Genomic DNA, 17,209 nt, shown 5'->3' on the forward strand with positions numbered 1-17,209 from the left:
TCAGAACAGCTAACACTTGACTATCCAGAAAACGGATATTCTCAATTTTGGCTCACTTTTTCCACTCCCTTGCTTCATGTCGGCCACTGTATTTTTCCCGTCAATAACATATGTGTACATAGCAAAGAGAGAAAGAGGAAGAAAATGATGACTTTTCTATAAATCTGTTCTTTTACTTCTTTTTAAAAAAATTTTTTTTTTTAATGTTTATTTATTTCTGAGACAGAGAGAGACAGAGCATGAGCAGGGGAGGGGCAGAGAGGGAGGGAGACACAGAATCAGAAGCAGGCTCCAGGCTCTGAGCTGTCAACACAGAGCCTGATGCAGGGCTCGAACTCACAAACCGTGAGATCATGACCTGAGCCGAAGTCGGTAGCTCAACCGACTGAGCCACCCAGGCGCCCCTGTTCTTTTACTTCTGACAAAAGTTTTGAAGGTAGAGAAGGTGGTGACTGAGATAAAGTTGAACATTTAACTGTGGTTGGCATGTATTTGTCTCTAATAATCACTCCCCTCTACAGATTACAAAAGGCAAGAGTCTACCCAAAGCTTTCTAGATACCTCCCATCTCATTACTTCATTCACTGGTCTAAAACTTTAGCCTCCGAAACTGGAAAGAACATTCTAAGATCACCCACTAATCACTGGAAGTTTAGGGGCTGCACTTTTTTTTATTTGATACATGAAAGAAATTACAACGACATATCTAGCCCTGAGTTGTGAGTCATAAGTAAGGCAGGTGGTAGTGATTAGGTAAATTCATTGCCATCAAACCCCAGAAGACAAAGAAGAATTTTTCCTGAGGAATGGTAATAATTCTTAAATTCATATAAAGATAGCCATAAAATTGCTGAAAAATGAGATTAAAACTTTTTTTTTCTCCCAGAACTTTCAACTTTCCTGAGAATATTTTGACCTTTAGTAATATGTCTTTGTATACAGCAACCTGCAATTCTATGTGTTTTATAATATGTGGATTTATTTATTTATTTATTTATTTATTAGAAACTATTTTCTGACAACCTTATTTCCATTTTGTTTGCGTTTGTAGAGAGCAGCTTAAAACCACTCCATGGTTGTTCCTACCCATTCAGTGTGGTCTGAGCAGTGGGAACTGTGGACCAGTCTTCAGTGGCAAGCTGAGTGCTCCAGACTTCAGTAGGGAACCGCTGCAGGGCGCTGCAGAGGGCTCCTGCAGGCCGTTAGACCCGTCCGGGACTTCAGGTTGGGTAGCAGTCAACTCAGGAGCTGGAGCTGCTCATTCACCCTGAAATTCCTCCTGGTCACAGCCTTTACGGCAGCGGTTTGCTCTTCCTTTTCAATCTCTTCAGGATCTCTGCAGAAGTAGAGATCACACACGACCTCCCATGGATGCTCGAGGGGGATGGTGCCACGCACGCATAGGACTTCCTGGGCCAGCATCTGCCATATCAGACCCAGAGAGTGAACTCCCTTCTTATTGCAAAGGCTGGCAATGTCCACACAGGGCAGAGGAGAATCTGTGTTACACAGAGCAATGATAGGCAGGTTAACGTAAGATGCCTCTGAGAGAGACTGGTGGTCCGCCCTGGGATCAGTAACCACTCAGCTCTGGAAAGGCTGCCTGGATCTTGCTAGTGAATTTCTGGGAGTAACGTGGCCAGCAATAACAATGGTTCTAGTAGCAGCAGCAAACTTCAGCACAGCTCACTGGCCAGTATTCCTGGATGATATGACACTGACATCAGTTGGGTTTTCAGTGGCAACAATGGCACGAGCTGCCAGCAGAAGCTTCTCCCAGGTTCTCTTCAGATTTATGATGTAGATACCATCACTTTTCCTTTTGTAGATGCACTGTTCTATTTGGAAGTCAAGGTTGGTGCCACCTAAATGGGTTCCTGCTGCAGGGAATTTGAGGACACCCTCCTCCTTCACTTGCAGGACATAAAGGTCTCTGGACACTGTGAAAGTTTTCCTTTAAGTTATGACATGAACATAAAACACCTTGTGGCTCTCTCCCTGGGTAGCACAGAAAGGATACATAATGATGTTTTAAAATAGTTGTATGAAAGGTGTATTGGTTAATACAGTAACATGAATCTCTTTAGTTGGATCTCCTCAAGTGAGTTTGATCATTTTCTAGAAAATAATAAGGTATTAAATTTTCTAGGACTTTCTTATAAGAGTGCTTTTTGTTGGTTTTATTTTCTTTTTGCCATTGATTTTTTTAAATTAGGATCAAAACAAGGTCCACACATTAAATGTACCTCTTTTCATCTTTTATGTCTTGCAATTCATTTGTTGGAAAAAAAAAAATGGACTGGTTGTTGACCAGACTTTTCCACAGTCTAGATTTCACTGATTGCTTGCATGTGGGGTCATGTGATATATTTATGTCCTCTGTATTTAATGGACACTGGTCACCAGAGCTGGAGGCTTAATCTGATTCAAGATTAAAAACAATTTTTTTGCAACACTTGTTCATAAGTGAAGCTTTACACTTATATGAGAAGGCAGATAATGTCTCCTATTTTATGTTAACGGCCATTATGATCATTGCCTAGATTAATTATTTAATTATGGATTTTTAAAATACAAATATTCTGTGGTCAACATATGCTAAAATAATTAGAAATAACACTATAACAACAGTGTCATCATTGGCTCTGCAGCTGGTATGGGAGGCTCCCTTTAATTGAAGACACCAGGAGACTAAAAATCACTCTAAACGACAGCATTTCTCAGCTATTAGGAACACGTGTGAAGCATATGCTAAGTATAATTATAAAGGAAGAAGAATTAAAATTTCCATCCAAGAACCGTGTCAATTTGCTTGAATTCTGTGTGAAAATATCTTCGAACATGTACAGAAATGAGACAGTTTAAAAGACATTTCAATGAAAAGAAAACTCAAGAATATGGGAAGGTGAATTTTACTTGTAGTTTTTTACAGGACAATGAGACAATGCACAATCGCCATTTCTCAAGAGCTTCCAAATGCCCAGATTAATTAATTAAGTCATCCATCTATTCATCCATCCATCCATCCATCCTTCCAGTGAATATTGAGACCTACTATGTGCTAGGTACTGAGGATACAGCAGTGATCTTATCTTAAAGTACTTGGTCTCAAAAAGCTTACTTACCTTCTGGTAGGAGACAATTTAGTAGAAAAAAAAGGTTAAAAAATATTGTAAAGGAAATAATTTGATGTAGTGATGTGGGATGAAAACCAAAGGACAAGGAAGGAGAGACTCAAGAGCAACTAGTCAAAACGGTTGAATGTACATTTCAGAGACAAGATAAAAGACAGAAAGGTTTTCCATAGAAATGAATACTTTAGGGGCGCCTGGGTGGCGCAGTCGGTTAAGCGTCCGACTTCAGCCAGGTCACGATCTCGCGGTCCGTGAGTTCGAGCCCCGCGTCAGGCTCTGGGCTGATGGCTCGGAGCCTGGAGCCTGTTTGCGATTCTGTGTCTCCCTCTCTCTCTGCCCCTCCCCCGTTCATGCTCTGTCTCTCTCAGTCCCAAAAATAAATAAAAAAAAAACGTTGAAAAAAATATTAAAAAAAAAAGAAATGAATACTTTAGGTACATTGGGTCAGGTATGATACTGTGAAGCATCCCTAATAAAAATTTCCTTGTACATTGTACATTTCCTTGCTTGTCTACCTAAACATTTCCTACTTAAGTATTTCCTGATGCAGACCTCCACACCCTGCTAGGGCACCCGGCTATATTTTGAATTACTTTATTGCCCAATGACATGCTAGATTCTCTTGTCAACAGCCAAACCGTGTCTGTGTTCCTTAAAATGTATTCTGTGGAAAGTTAATCCTGTGAAATGTTCAAGGAAAGGGTTCTGTGGTTACCTTTTTTCAGGAAACATAGTTTACATTATCACCACTTGAATCAATCCAAAATCCATCAGAATATTCATAAAGAACATTATAGAAGCCCATTGAGTTTTGCCTACAAAATTCTTGTTATAGGAAACACCTAACCACCAATGGAAATGGTACCTAAGGAGCAGTCCTTAGGAAAAGCTTCCAGAAAAAACTAGTCTTTTCCCCATACCTTCAGCTGGATCAGGCAGCCTAACAGCCATACATCTCAATCAGAAGGTCTACATGCTGTTCCCTCCAGTCCCGATGCTTTAATTGACTGGTGCCCATTGGTAGCATGAGGCATAATAAGAATACTGTTAACATGAGAACTGTAACGCCGAGGGCATCTGAATAAATTACATCTGCTTCATGAAGCCTTCACTGAGCACTCTGTTGTCATTAGTTTTCTTTTTTTCTACGTTCCCATAATACTCATGGCTCCCATAATACTCGAATATCGGATGGCTCACTATTCAATATTTAATTGTACACAGGCTTGTATTTCTGGCTCATTGCTTCTGTCCTTACAGCTAATCATTCTCCCCTTCTATGTGCATGCTCAATATGTTTGAGTCACAACAAACTCTCAGAGTCCCCAAACATGGCCAGTTTTTGTTCACTTCTGGGCTTTTAAATAAGTTCTTTGGGATATCCCTCTGTCTTCTTCCCATACTGGCCAATTACTATTGGCTCTTCAAGGCTTAGGTTAAATAGCACTTCAGCTGCAAAACTTGCCCTGATCCAGGGAGTCACTCTGTCTTTGGTATTCTTGTGACATTTTGTATAAATCACACTGTCACACTTCACATGCTATTATAGTGTGCTATAAAGGTGGGCTTCTAGAACTATCCCCCACCTCTTGCTAAGAAAGGCAGAACTCTATCTTATTTATTTGTGTATCTGTTTTTAAAGACTTCTGGGAGATTCAACAAAGAAAACAAAAGAGAAACTAACTGATTTGAGGGGAAAAAACAACATGGTTTGTCAATATTTGTTGTTTTTGAGAGATAATTCTAATTTTTAAATTAAAATTGTAGGGAGAGAAAGGGTCTCCAAGTAATAAATTTTACCTAACAATGCCACTTTAATATTCAAAATTAATGTCTTTATTTTTGAATAAACTGAATATGTTGTTTCATACAAGGTCTCACACCCCAATTAATAGGAAAAAATTACTAAATATCTAAGCTGGACTAAATTTGAGTCCAGTTTGATCATTAAACTTCCTTAAAGGGAGTTTTCTTTTTTTTAATTTTTTTTCAACATTTTTTATTTATTTTTGGGACAGAGAGAGACAGAGCATGAACGGGGGAGGGGCAGAGGGAGAGGGAGACACAGAATCGGAAACAGGCTCCAGGCTCCGAGCCATCAGCCCAGAGCCCGACGGGGGGGCTCGAACTCACGGACCGCGAGATCGTGACCTGGCTGAAGTCGGACGCTTAACCGACTGCGCCACCCAGGCGCCCCTAAAGAGAGTTTTCTTTCTTGCATAAATATGAGCAGTCTTTGGACTAACCTTCCCCATCTCCTGGACTCTTTTCCCCAACATCTAAATGTATGGTAGGGCAAACACCATATGCTTCATGGAAAGTAGGACATGGAAGGAAGGGCTTTCTGACCTTATGCCAATCCTTAGATCTCCAGAATTATATTTCTTTTGCATCTCTGGCTGTAGCATGCCTTACTGATACAGGTGGAGAGATGTTTATTCATGGTCTAATTTCTCTAGGCTTCAGCAATGGTTTTGGGGTACTCTGTTGACTTCACTTCAACTCAGCTTTTTAAAAAATTTTTTTTTAATGTTTATTTATTTTTGAGAGAGACAGAGACAGAATGCAAGTGGGTTAGGGGCAGAGAGAGAGGGAGACACAGAATCAGAAGCCAGCTCCATGCTCTGAGCTGTCAGCATAAAGCCCGACCTGGGGCTCGAACTCACAAGCCGCCAGATCATGACCTGAGCCAAGTTGGACGCTCATCCGACTGAGCCACCCAGGCGCCCCTCAACTCAGCTTTAATTGGTGCTTGTTCTTGGTCCATCCTCTTTCTTGTCCCCTAGCATGGATGTTTACCTACATCCTCTGATGAGGTCACCTTGTCCTTCCATGAGTACCCTCGCAGCAAGTCATTAGCTAGCAAATCAACAGTCATACTCCATGGGAACCAAGAGCGATCAAGACAGCTCAGTGCTGCAACTCTCTCTGCCTAAGCACACTGGTCAATGTGACTGGTGATACAGGAGAGTGTATGAGATGACCTTCCAGCAGCACAGTAAATAATTTCTCAGTGCTTGTCTTAGTACCTAAGTCAGCTCTCTGTCTGAGTTTGATGTTTATCTGGCTTTTTCATTCTCCTTCCTTCTTTTCTTTTTCCTAAATACCTTAGTTCAAGAGAGGATCTAACTTGCTCTCTTCTTTTTATCTTTCCTCATGTAAAATCTAGTCTGACGTCCTATTAATATGCTTAAAGAGGAAAACCAAAAATAAAATATAAGCAGTCCTCTGTCAAGAAAGTAGCTTAAATTGAACATTATAGTCTTGCTTGAAAATCCCATTTTTTACTGTAAGAGGTTGAATATTAAAATTCCTAATTTTTTCTCTCCTTTCCACAAGCCCAGGATTTGGATAATATGAGTCAAGTAGGGTGAAAATCACATACATGCTTAAGAAATCAAAGAGAGAGGGCCCACCCGGGTGGCTCAGTTGTTTAAGCATCTGACTTCAGCTCAGGTCATGATCTCATGGCTCATGAGTTCGAGCCCCACTTCTGGCTCTGTGCTGACAGCTCAGAGCCTGGAGCCTGGAGCCTGCTTTGGATTCTGTGTCTCCTCATCTCTTGGCCCCTCCCCCACTCATGCTCTGTCTCTCTCTGTCTCTCAGAAATGAATACATGTTAAAAAATTTTAAAGAAACCAAGGAGGAAAAACATCACATTAATAATTTTTACAATGTTTTCCATGTTAAAAAAAAGTGAATTTTCTGCCTATGGAGAGAGAATCTCTGGATCAAATAGCAATGAGTTATTGCACATTCATTCAACAAATTTTACTCAATACCTACTACATATTTGAACTGCGTTAAGTTCCACTTCGGAGAAATCCATTTTATATTGGTTATTCTATAATATAGACACATTCTTTTCTCCTACATTTTAATCTGTGACTAAGATTCCAACAAGAGAATGGGCAGCACAGACCCAGCATCATTCTATCAACAGGTTCTACTCACAATTGTTAGATAAATAGTTAAGAAATAAGTTAGATTTATAAAATGTTAGATAAATACTTAAAAAATAAGTTAGACTTATAAAATGTTAGGTATATACTTATAAAAATAAGATTATATAAAAAGGACAACGACCATGGTGTCAAGATTGAATATCGACTCAGTTTCACCAATCCATAAATTTATTCTTTGGACTTATGCATTTCAAACTTCTGAAGCCAGGACTAACTTTCCCAGTGTCATTTCTTTTGTGGCATCATATGGTCCCTTAAAAGGAAAAGTGACTCTTCTGATTCCTTTATTGTACCAGAATGTTGTTCACATTGAATCATAGACCACAACTGGAAGGGACCTTGTGGTAATATTCCATAAAACTACAAGAACTAGTCTGTCCTTAAACATTACTTACAAAGACGTTTTATATACTGAGAACACAGCTTCAGAAGAAAACTCAACCATAATAGTTTCTACACATACGCACTTTTTTCTGTGTGATTTACAAATTTTTGCATATATGTTTGCATCATAACCCAATTCTAGCACTGATAAAGAAAACCATTAGCTTTCCTCATCCCTGTTTAAAAGGGAGTTTATATGCGAAAAAGACACCATTCAGAAATGTGTTAGGAACTGATTATATCTAAAAAAGCACACGAGGTTGTCTAAAAAATAAATTACACTTATGCACAATTTCCTCCTTTCCATTTGATTTGTACTACTTTCCAAAATCCATCTTCTTTTTATTTTTCTATCTGCTATTATCTAGCAAATAGGAATGTGTGTTTGCAAGGCTGTATAGAAAGTTGTCTTACACAAATTCAGAAGATATTGTTTAACTATTGTTAAACTAGGTTAAAGGGCATCAGAGTTCATTCATAAAGTAAGAGCATCTTATCACCTTGATTAAACCTTACATATGGCTATAGCTTGGTCTAATAAAGTCTGCTAAAGAAACTCATTACCAGGTCAAGGTAATTTGGATTTTATCACCATCCCGAGCAAACTTCTTTAGGGAATATACATGCTTCTCAATAGGATAATTTATTTTCTATCTCCTGTTTCCCTCTTCCCCTTCAGCATTCTCAGGCTAACTTTGTTTCCTCTCTAGGCAATTTGTTCCTTCAGATCTTTTAACCATGCTCAAGTGTCTCTTACATTTTCACCTTTTGAGAAGAACAAATTTTTCATGCGAGAAAGGAAGAAACTTTAAGTATTCAAGTTGGAAAGCATTAGAATGGGGAACAGGCTAACTCCCTCTCTGCCTTTGATGTTACATCATACAATTGACCATCTGCTCTATTCTTATGCAACATAAACCTGGATAACTACTGGAGTTCAAATAAACATTCTTTGAACACACAGTTAAAGACTCTTTGCCCTCAAAACTAAAGGTGGTCTTTTAGAGCAGAACTACTCAAAATATGTTCTGTGGCCTAATGTCATTACCTAAACTCTTCATGTTCAGACTGCATTAGTCAGAGTTCTCCAGAGAATCAGAACCAATAGGAGATAGATAGATAGATAGATAGATAATAGACAGATAAGTAGATACTAAAATGGGATATTTATTATAAGAATTGGTTCACACTATTGTGAAGGCTGAGAAATTCCACATTTCACCATCTGCAAGTTGGAGAATCGGGAAAGAATCAGGTGGTATATTTTAGTCTCAGTCTCAAAGCTTGAGAACCAGGGAACAGATGGTTGTAAGCATGAGTCCAAAAGTCTGAGAATTGGGGGTCTATGGTAGAAATTCCCATCTAGAAACCAGGAACCCCTATGCCAGAGCATAGGAGAAGTTTAAGATCAGCTCAAGCAGAAAGAGGGAATGTGTCCATCCTTCACCTGTTCTATTCGGACCCTCATCGTATAGGATGATGCCTACCCATGTTGGTGAGGGTGAAACTTCTTTATTCAGTCCACACGTGCAAATTCTAATCTCCAGAGATACCCTCACAGACATACAGAATGTTTTATCCGCTATCTGTACATCCCTTGGCCGAGTCAAATTGACACATAAAATTAACCATCATAATGTGTTAAGTATAGAAACTGAGTGTTTAGAAGTTTTGACAGCAATTTGATGAAATGTGTTGATTCTCACATTGACAAAAACATTGCCTCATGTTTTTGGTTTTCCTAAAAATTTCATTTTTTGTAGTAATTTATTTTATTAGATTTTATAAAAGCACTTGGTGGCAGATTTAAAAATAAAAGTAAAGCTGGTTCTTTACCACTGAGAGTATTAGAAACTTATTTTGGTCCTTGTGTCTTTGAGAATCACTAGAAGCCTGGATGACTTATTTTTTTGATATATTGCTTAGAATATAACCTTGACAATAACACTTTACATAAGGGAAAATCTTAGAAGGACATAGTTAATCTTAGAAGGTCATAAACAACAGCAAGGTAGGCCTATGCATATGAATACGTTTACGTTGGATTACTCAAAAAAATTTATCAAAGTGGGTAGGTAAAAAGGAATAAAGGTAATTTACTGATACTGATTTTATTTCCAAAGATATGACTTTTATTTTACTTTATTGAAACATATCAATGACGCTTTTTGTTCATTATATGAAATAAATATATTTGGTGTACCGTTTTAATTCAGTCAATTTTTAACTTTTTTTTTTTTTTGAGAGACAGAGACTGCATGCATGCACGTGCATGTGAGCAGGGGAAGGGCTGAGAGAGAGAGAGCGAGAGAGAGAGAGAGAGAGAGAGAGAGAGAATCTTAACAGGCTCCACATTCAATGAGAAGCCTGATGTGGGGCTCAATCCCATGACTTTGGGATGACAATCTGAGCCAAAATCAAGGGTCAGATGCTCAACCCACTGAGCCACCCAGATGCCCCAGTTGCACTCGGTTTTTAAACTATATTTTAAAGTTATTTTCTTGAGACTTGCTTTAAATATTATAATATAGATATTAATTTATCATAAACTAATTCAGATTAATAATTATGTAATTCCAATAATGTACAGTAAATTTGCTCTAATAATTATCCATTTCCTCTCCTTTCCTTTGTGGTCTTATGGATATGTATCATACATCTATATATGTCATAAACCCAAAAATTGAATGGCATATTTCTTGTTTTATAAAATATATTTTAAGACAAATTCATAAGAAAAATTTAAAAATTAAGTACTATATTTTATACTTATATACATACCCACAATTTCTGATGACTTTCATTTCTTTTCCTAGATTCAAGTTACTGTTCAGTGTAATTTTTTTTAGACTAAACGTATTCCTTCAGTATTTCTTGTTAAGTCTGTCTACTACAGTAAATATACATAAATATATAAATACATATAAATACATATGATAATATATATGTATTGCTTTATATATATAATATATATTGCTTTATTTTGGAAAGATATTTTTGTCATATATAAAATTATTAGTTGAGAGTTTTTGTTTCATTTTTTTTTGAATATGTCATTCTGCTTCATTGTAATCTCCACCATTTATGATAAGAAGCTAGGCATTAACTGTATTGTTATTTCCCCTGTATATGATACGTCATTTTTCTCTGCGTTCAAGATTTTCTCATTTTCTTATCTTGCTGAAGTTTGACTGCTACAATAAATGTTTATAAAATGTCTAAATTTAGATATTCTGTGTATATCTGACTACTTGTTTATTATACCTCTTTGATCTATAAAGTTTTTCATTAAATTTGAGAAGTTTTTGGTCATTATTTCCTCAACTACTTTTTGTACCACTCCCTTTACATGGGTGTTGATATGTTTGATGATGTCCCACATGTCTCTGAGGCTCTGTTCACTTATCATCAATATTTGTCCTTCACATTAAATCATATTTACTCATCTACCATCAAGTTTATGGATTACTTTTCTACCATTTAAATATTTTGTTGCACCCATCTAGTGAAATGTGCATTTCAATTAGTATAATTTTCAAATCTAGAGGCTCCACTCCATTTAAAACATTTTTTTAGTGTTTATTTATTTATTTTTGAGAGAGAGAGAGAGAGAGAGAGAATCTCAATCAGATCTCATGAACCGTAAGATCATGACTTGAGCTGCAACCAAGAGTCAGACGCTTTACCAACTGAGCCACCCAGGTGCCTCTCTACTCCATTTTTTAAAAATATGTATTTCTACTTTCCTACTGGATACCACTGTGTCTCTATGGCTTAGTGGCCAATTAGTATTTTAGGCAGAAGTTGTGCTCGAACGCATGGATTCCACAAGGAGTTTTCCCTTTGCTGAAAAACTCTCTCTGTGGAATACATTCAAAATTCAACTAGTTCTCAACTCTGCCTAGACTTGGACTTTCTGGTTGCTTCCTTTTGATGTTCTTTGCATGTGTGCTTATTACTCTAGTCACTCAGGGAAATATAAGTACCTCATCTGGTCCTGCTTTAACTCTAATTTCTCAGCCTTCTTCATTAAATTTATTGCTTATTAACCTCTTCTCAACCTTCTATAACAGAGAAGCAGATTTCTCAGTTTGTTTTCTCCCCAAATTGTAACTTCTACTAATAATGTGACCATAGATTTTGGCCTTTATGCCAAATCAAGTCAGCCCCTCTGGCCACATGACGACTATGTTTCAGGGCCAGATGAGCCCTGGAAAAACCTTCACCTGAACTGGGCAAAAGGGATAAGAGCAGCCCCAGAAAAAAAGGGCTGTGTCTCCCATTGTCCTTACAGGTACCAATCGCTTCTTATGAATAAGTGCTTCTCCATTTGTTGTTTATTTTGGTTGACTTCCAGAGCTCTGAAGTGGTTTTTTTTTTATCATTTCCCCCCACTTTTATATTTTGGGGAGAGCATATTTTGATCTTTTCATGCCACCGTGCAGGAATCTTTATCTCTGGATACTAAATTTAGATTTTGAATATTTTATGTGACTGTGTTAATTTGATAGTAGTCGGAAGATGATTTTTGTAGAACTCATCAGATTCTGCAAGGGGTACGTAATTATAAATATTTAAAATTATATGATATTTACATGGATCATGAGTAACACCGTAAGGACTCATGAAATAGCTACTAGTAAGAGCGGAACAGAAAGAGCTACGGTTCACCTGCAGCAGGGGATGTGCACAACACAAAGGAGAATCTAAAAAACATTAGCAGGATAGGAATTTAAAAGGGACCCCAAACAAACTAATGCTTTTGGTCACTACCATTTTATGAACTTTACCCTATTTGGCAACTCAAGAGAGGCACCCCCAAACCCCCAAACCTACCTTACTTCAGGTGAAGGGACAAAATGTTCATAGCTGATGCAAATGCTCCCATACATGCTTAACACACAAAGCTTCTCTATTTGATTATTTTCCAACCGAACTGAAAGTCCAAATGCTGAAACACAAGTGGAGGAGGCACAAAATACATGTGACAAGAGCATGCTCCATGGCTGAAGACGGATTAAAAAAAAAAAAAAAAAGGGGAAAGGAAAAAAAAGAAAAGAAAAGAAAAAGTCACAGTTTGGCAGCCAAAGGAGAAGGAGTTAGGAGGATGGACTTGGGCCTTGAAGAGCCTGTGTTTAAACCCTCCACTTAGGAGCTGTGTAATAGTGAGCTGTTTAGTTACTTAGCTAACCTCCTTGGGCTTCATTTTCCTACTCTCGAAGAAACTTGGGGCAATAGTGTCTATTTTATAGGGTCTTTGTAAAGATTAAATGAGTGCATCTGTAGATGATGTTCACTTGGTACCACGTTAAGACTTCAGTATGTGTTGTTAGTGTTTTTTTTTAAATTTTTAAAAAATGTTTATTTTGGAGAGAGAAAGAGAGCTAGAGCATGAATGGGGGAAGGGCAAAGAGAGAGGGAGACACAGAATCCGAAGCAGACTCCAGGCTCTGAGCTGTCAGCACAGAGCCCAACATGGGGCACAAACCCATGAACCACAAGATCATGACCTGAGCCAAAGTTGGACACTTAACCAACAGAGCCATCCAGATGCCCTTTATCCTGTCTCTCTTTAGTGGTCTGTACATCTTCAATTGTTAGTTTGTTAAAGTCTTGGAGAGGAAGAAATATGGCATTCAGGAAAAGCTGCATGGAGCATGGAAAAGTTCAGATGGTACCCAGAATTGCCTGCTTTCTTTATGAAGGCATTTCTCTCTAGAAATTTGCATGCGGGAAACACCCAAAACCTTTGGCATTCATTCAAATCCTCTAAAACGATGAGAATAGCATTCTGTGACCTGTAAGGATAGTGTGATCTGGAGACCTCCTTGTCTAAGTGCGTCACTGAAATACAAAGAATTGAATCAATAGGTTTTTGCTATTGGTAGTGACAAAGGATATGGAATGAAGGAAAGATGAGACCCACAAATACTACAACCCTCATTCCAGCCAATTATTACAAAATCCCTTCTTATGAATACATGTGCCTGTGTATAATGATAAAAATGCACTGTTTTTTCCCATATGTTGGAACTGTTATTCTGTCCAAATAGATTACAGAAACAAAGCTTCAAGCCTTTGTAAACTAAATAAACAGATAAATACAAACCAAAAAACAACTCATTTTATCTGGGCGTGAATGTTCATTTGTTTGGGCTTATTTTCTAAACAGTGTGATGGATATTTTTACTATACATTCTCACAGTGTGAATAATTTCATTTGAGTGCTCTTTACTGTTCTTTACTGCCTCTAAAATAAAGCTGTAATTAATTCTATCTCCATATATCTATATCTATGTAACTCTCTCTCTCTCTCTCTATATATATATATATATATATATATACATAAAGTCTTTAGTTTTTGCTCTTTTCTCCCTAATATTTCTATATTCTCCTGTGATAGGTCAGCGGATGCACCCTAAAACTGCTATCTTTCAAATAAAAATGGGCATTTGCATATTTAATTCCTTGCTTTCATTTCAATGTGGCTTTAGAATTACTAACTTTGATACTGATTTATTTTCCTCTCTTGCTTTTAGCTGTTTAGAATTAATCTTCGTCTTTCTCGTAGTACGACTGAAAACTCATCTAAGACAAATTCAAAGTATTAGTTGACTTAAACTTATTTTTTACTTCCTACTCTCATCACTATTCAGAAAAAGTGCTGTAGTGAAATATTTTATTATTTTGGTGTTCAAATGTCTAATTTCCTTTCCTATTTTATAAAAATCCTCATTGCTTACAATATTAGAGGGACATAATATCTTACCTCCCTCATTGGAAATTGAAAGTGGGGGTACTTTTGACTCCTCATTCCCTGGCAGAAGCATTTGACCCTTGCTCAGCCAATTAGACATTCCCAGGAAGCAATCTAGAATCGACAGCAGGCACTACAGAGATGGGTTGATGGCTGGAATGTGTCCTCTATCACCACAGAGTCCATGTTGAAGGTGACAGCACAATCCTGACCCCAGCGCTCTTGCTGCCAAACTCTGGAATTCTTTATTTGCCAAGGCTCCTTCCAATTTAGGTTCTTACAACAACCCCGCACCTTTTATCTCCTATTCCAGAGTTGGATTCTGTTTTTAAAAACTCTTGAACGAGGGATGCCTGGGTGTTCAGTCAGATAAATTTCTGACTCTTGCTTTCAGCTCAGGTCATGATCTCACAGTCTTAAGACCCAGCCCCACAGGGGGCTCTGTGCTGGTTGTGGAGCCTGCTTGGGATTCTCTCTCTGCTTCTCTCTCTCTGCCTCTCCCCTGCTGGCACTCTCCTTCTCTCTCTCTCTAAAGGAAAAAAAAAATTCCTGAAGGATAAAAATATTCTTCTCAAAACCATTACTGTGCATTCAATCAAAACACTGCCTAATTCAAAATATTGCTTGTTAAAACACCTGGGTGGCTTAGTTGTTTAAGCATCCAACTCTTGGTTTCATCTCAGGTCATGATCTCACAGTTTGTGAATTCGAGTCCCGCATCCGGCTCTGTGCTGACAGTATGGAGCCTGCTTGGGATTCTGTCTCCCTCTCTCTCTGCCCCTTCCCTGCTCATGCTCTCTTTCACTCAAAACTAAATAAACATACATTAAAAAAATACTGCTTGTATTCTTTTATTCTTTTATTTATTTATTTATTTTATTCTTTTATTCTTGTATTCTTTTTACAAGCTTCACATGTTTATTCACTCATTCGTTTATATAATTTGGTTCATTCATTTACCAAGTATCACTATGATTTGGTATAAATAACATGGGTTTTGCTATTAGGCAGGTCTGCGTTCAAATTCTGACTTCAATAGTTAATATGTAATCTGGTGTAATATGTGATATGAACCAATAATTTATTTTAAAACTCACTGTCTAAGAAAAAAAGCAATGAATTCAGGATCAGAAAACACATTCTTAGCTCTGCCTTTAAGCAATGTTGCAATCCTGGGTAAATAACAAACTCTGATCTTGTTGACATCATCTATAAAGTGTCATCTAGGGGGCGCCTGGGTGGCGCAGTCGGTTAAGCGTCCGACTTCAGCCAGGTCACGATCTCGCGGTCCGTGAGTTCGAGCCCCGCGTCAGGCTCTGGGCTGATGGCTCGGAGCCTGTTTCCGATTCTGTGTCTCCCTCTCTCTCTGCCCCTCCCCCGTTCATGCTCTGTCTCTCTCTGTCCCAAAAATAAATAAAAAACGTGGAAAAAAAAATTTAAAAAAAAAAAAAAAAAAAAAAGTGTCATCTAGGATGATTTTCATGGCCATTCCTAGTTCTACAATTCTACAGCTCACATAAAATTCAGCCTCACAGGTCAGAATTCAGCTTCACAGGTCAGACTGTATTTTGCCGTCTTTCCCCATGTGTATGTGTATGTGTGTGCACTAGATATTTTAAACAAACTCATTCTTTTTTACTATGTCAGTCTAAGAAAAGTATCTCTATCATGGTAGTTCATGGAAGAGGTCATTTATGCCCAGTAATATAAGTAACTCATGGCCTACAGACCGTGTATGTTCTGGGTGTGCCAACCACCTCTGTGAGAACATTCTTACATGCTGTTCTGCCTGGCACTTTTTATGCTCCTTTGTATCTTGTCCTTACCTGCCTGTCTTTAACTGACTCTTTCAAGTTTCAGTTTAAATTTATTTCTGCAGGAAAACATTTCTAGATTTCTCCCAACTTCTAACCGAGTTAGACTTTCTCAGGGTAGGCATTTTCCTATGTTTTGCTTCTTCTGTGTAGCACTCATCACAATTATACCCCAATCATTGTTCATATCATTACTCAATTAAGTACCAAGAATTTAAGTTTCTTGAGCTTAATTGTATCACTAGCACTTGCATTGCGCCAAGCCCATAGTGGGTACATAATAGATATTTGTTGAATTAGAAGAAAAAGAGTTACTACCAAAATGAAAATCTGAATGTCTGATTTTTTTTTTAATTTTTTTTAACGTTTATTTATTTTTGAGACAGAGAGAGACAGAGCATGCACGGGGAAGGGGCAGAGAGAGTGGAAGACACAGAATCGGAAGCAGGCTCCAGGCTCTGAGCCATCAGCCCAGAGCCTGACGCGGGGCTCAAACTCACGGACCGCGAGATCGTGACCTGAGCTGAAGTCGGACGCTTAACCGACTGAGCTACCCAGGCGCCCCTGAATGTCTGATTTAACTTCTAGTTCTCTCTGGTCCACTGCGATGGCCAGAGAAAAGGTCTTAAGCTTCAGAAACACATTTTGTGCAACAAAGCCTTACCTATATTTGCCATGATTTTGGATCACAGTCTGTTTCTTCCTCTCATGTCCTGGGAAACACATATTATATATATTGGCCAGCATCTCAACCTGCAGCTGCCTTCACTGTTCTCTCAGTGGCAAGCTCATCCATCTCTTGATGATTTGGATAGACTATAATGGCTCTGTTTTGGATAATTGATGACAACATAACATTTAAGGACACCCTGGGGTTATGAGCCAAGGCACGGGAGCAGTTCCAGACTCTATCACTCCAATTAAAGAAATAACTCTCAAAGGGTAGATTTCACAATCCCCAGAAACTGGTGGGTGACATTGGCATTTGACTGGAGTCCATAGATAATGTAAAAATGAAAGCCAGCATAAATCATCCTTTTATGGGAAAATGAATAGCATTGTCAAGCAAATAAAAAGTGCATTTGTAAGTAACTTAAAGTGCCAAATAATTTGTAAGCTTTCCAAATCTTTGTAAACAACTAGAGGGCTTGATAT

General features: G+C 38.1%; 1 pseudogene; it reads right to left on the bottom strand.

Moving 5' to 3' along the window:
- Positions 1–1,059: 1,059 nt before the first annotated feature.
- On the bottom strand, positions 1,060–16,850 carry LOC131490593 (small ribosomal subunit protein uS2-like; annotated as a pseudogene).
- Positions 16,851–17,209: the final 359 nt, after the last annotated feature.

This window comes from Neofelis nebulosa, chromosome 2 (genome assembly GCF_028018385.1).
Source record: "Neofelis nebulosa isolate mNeoNeb1 chromosome 2, mNeoNeb1.pri, whole genome shotgun sequence".
Taxonomy (NCBI): Eukaryota; Metazoa; Chordata; class Mammalia; order Carnivora; family Felidae; genus Neofelis; species Neofelis nebulosa.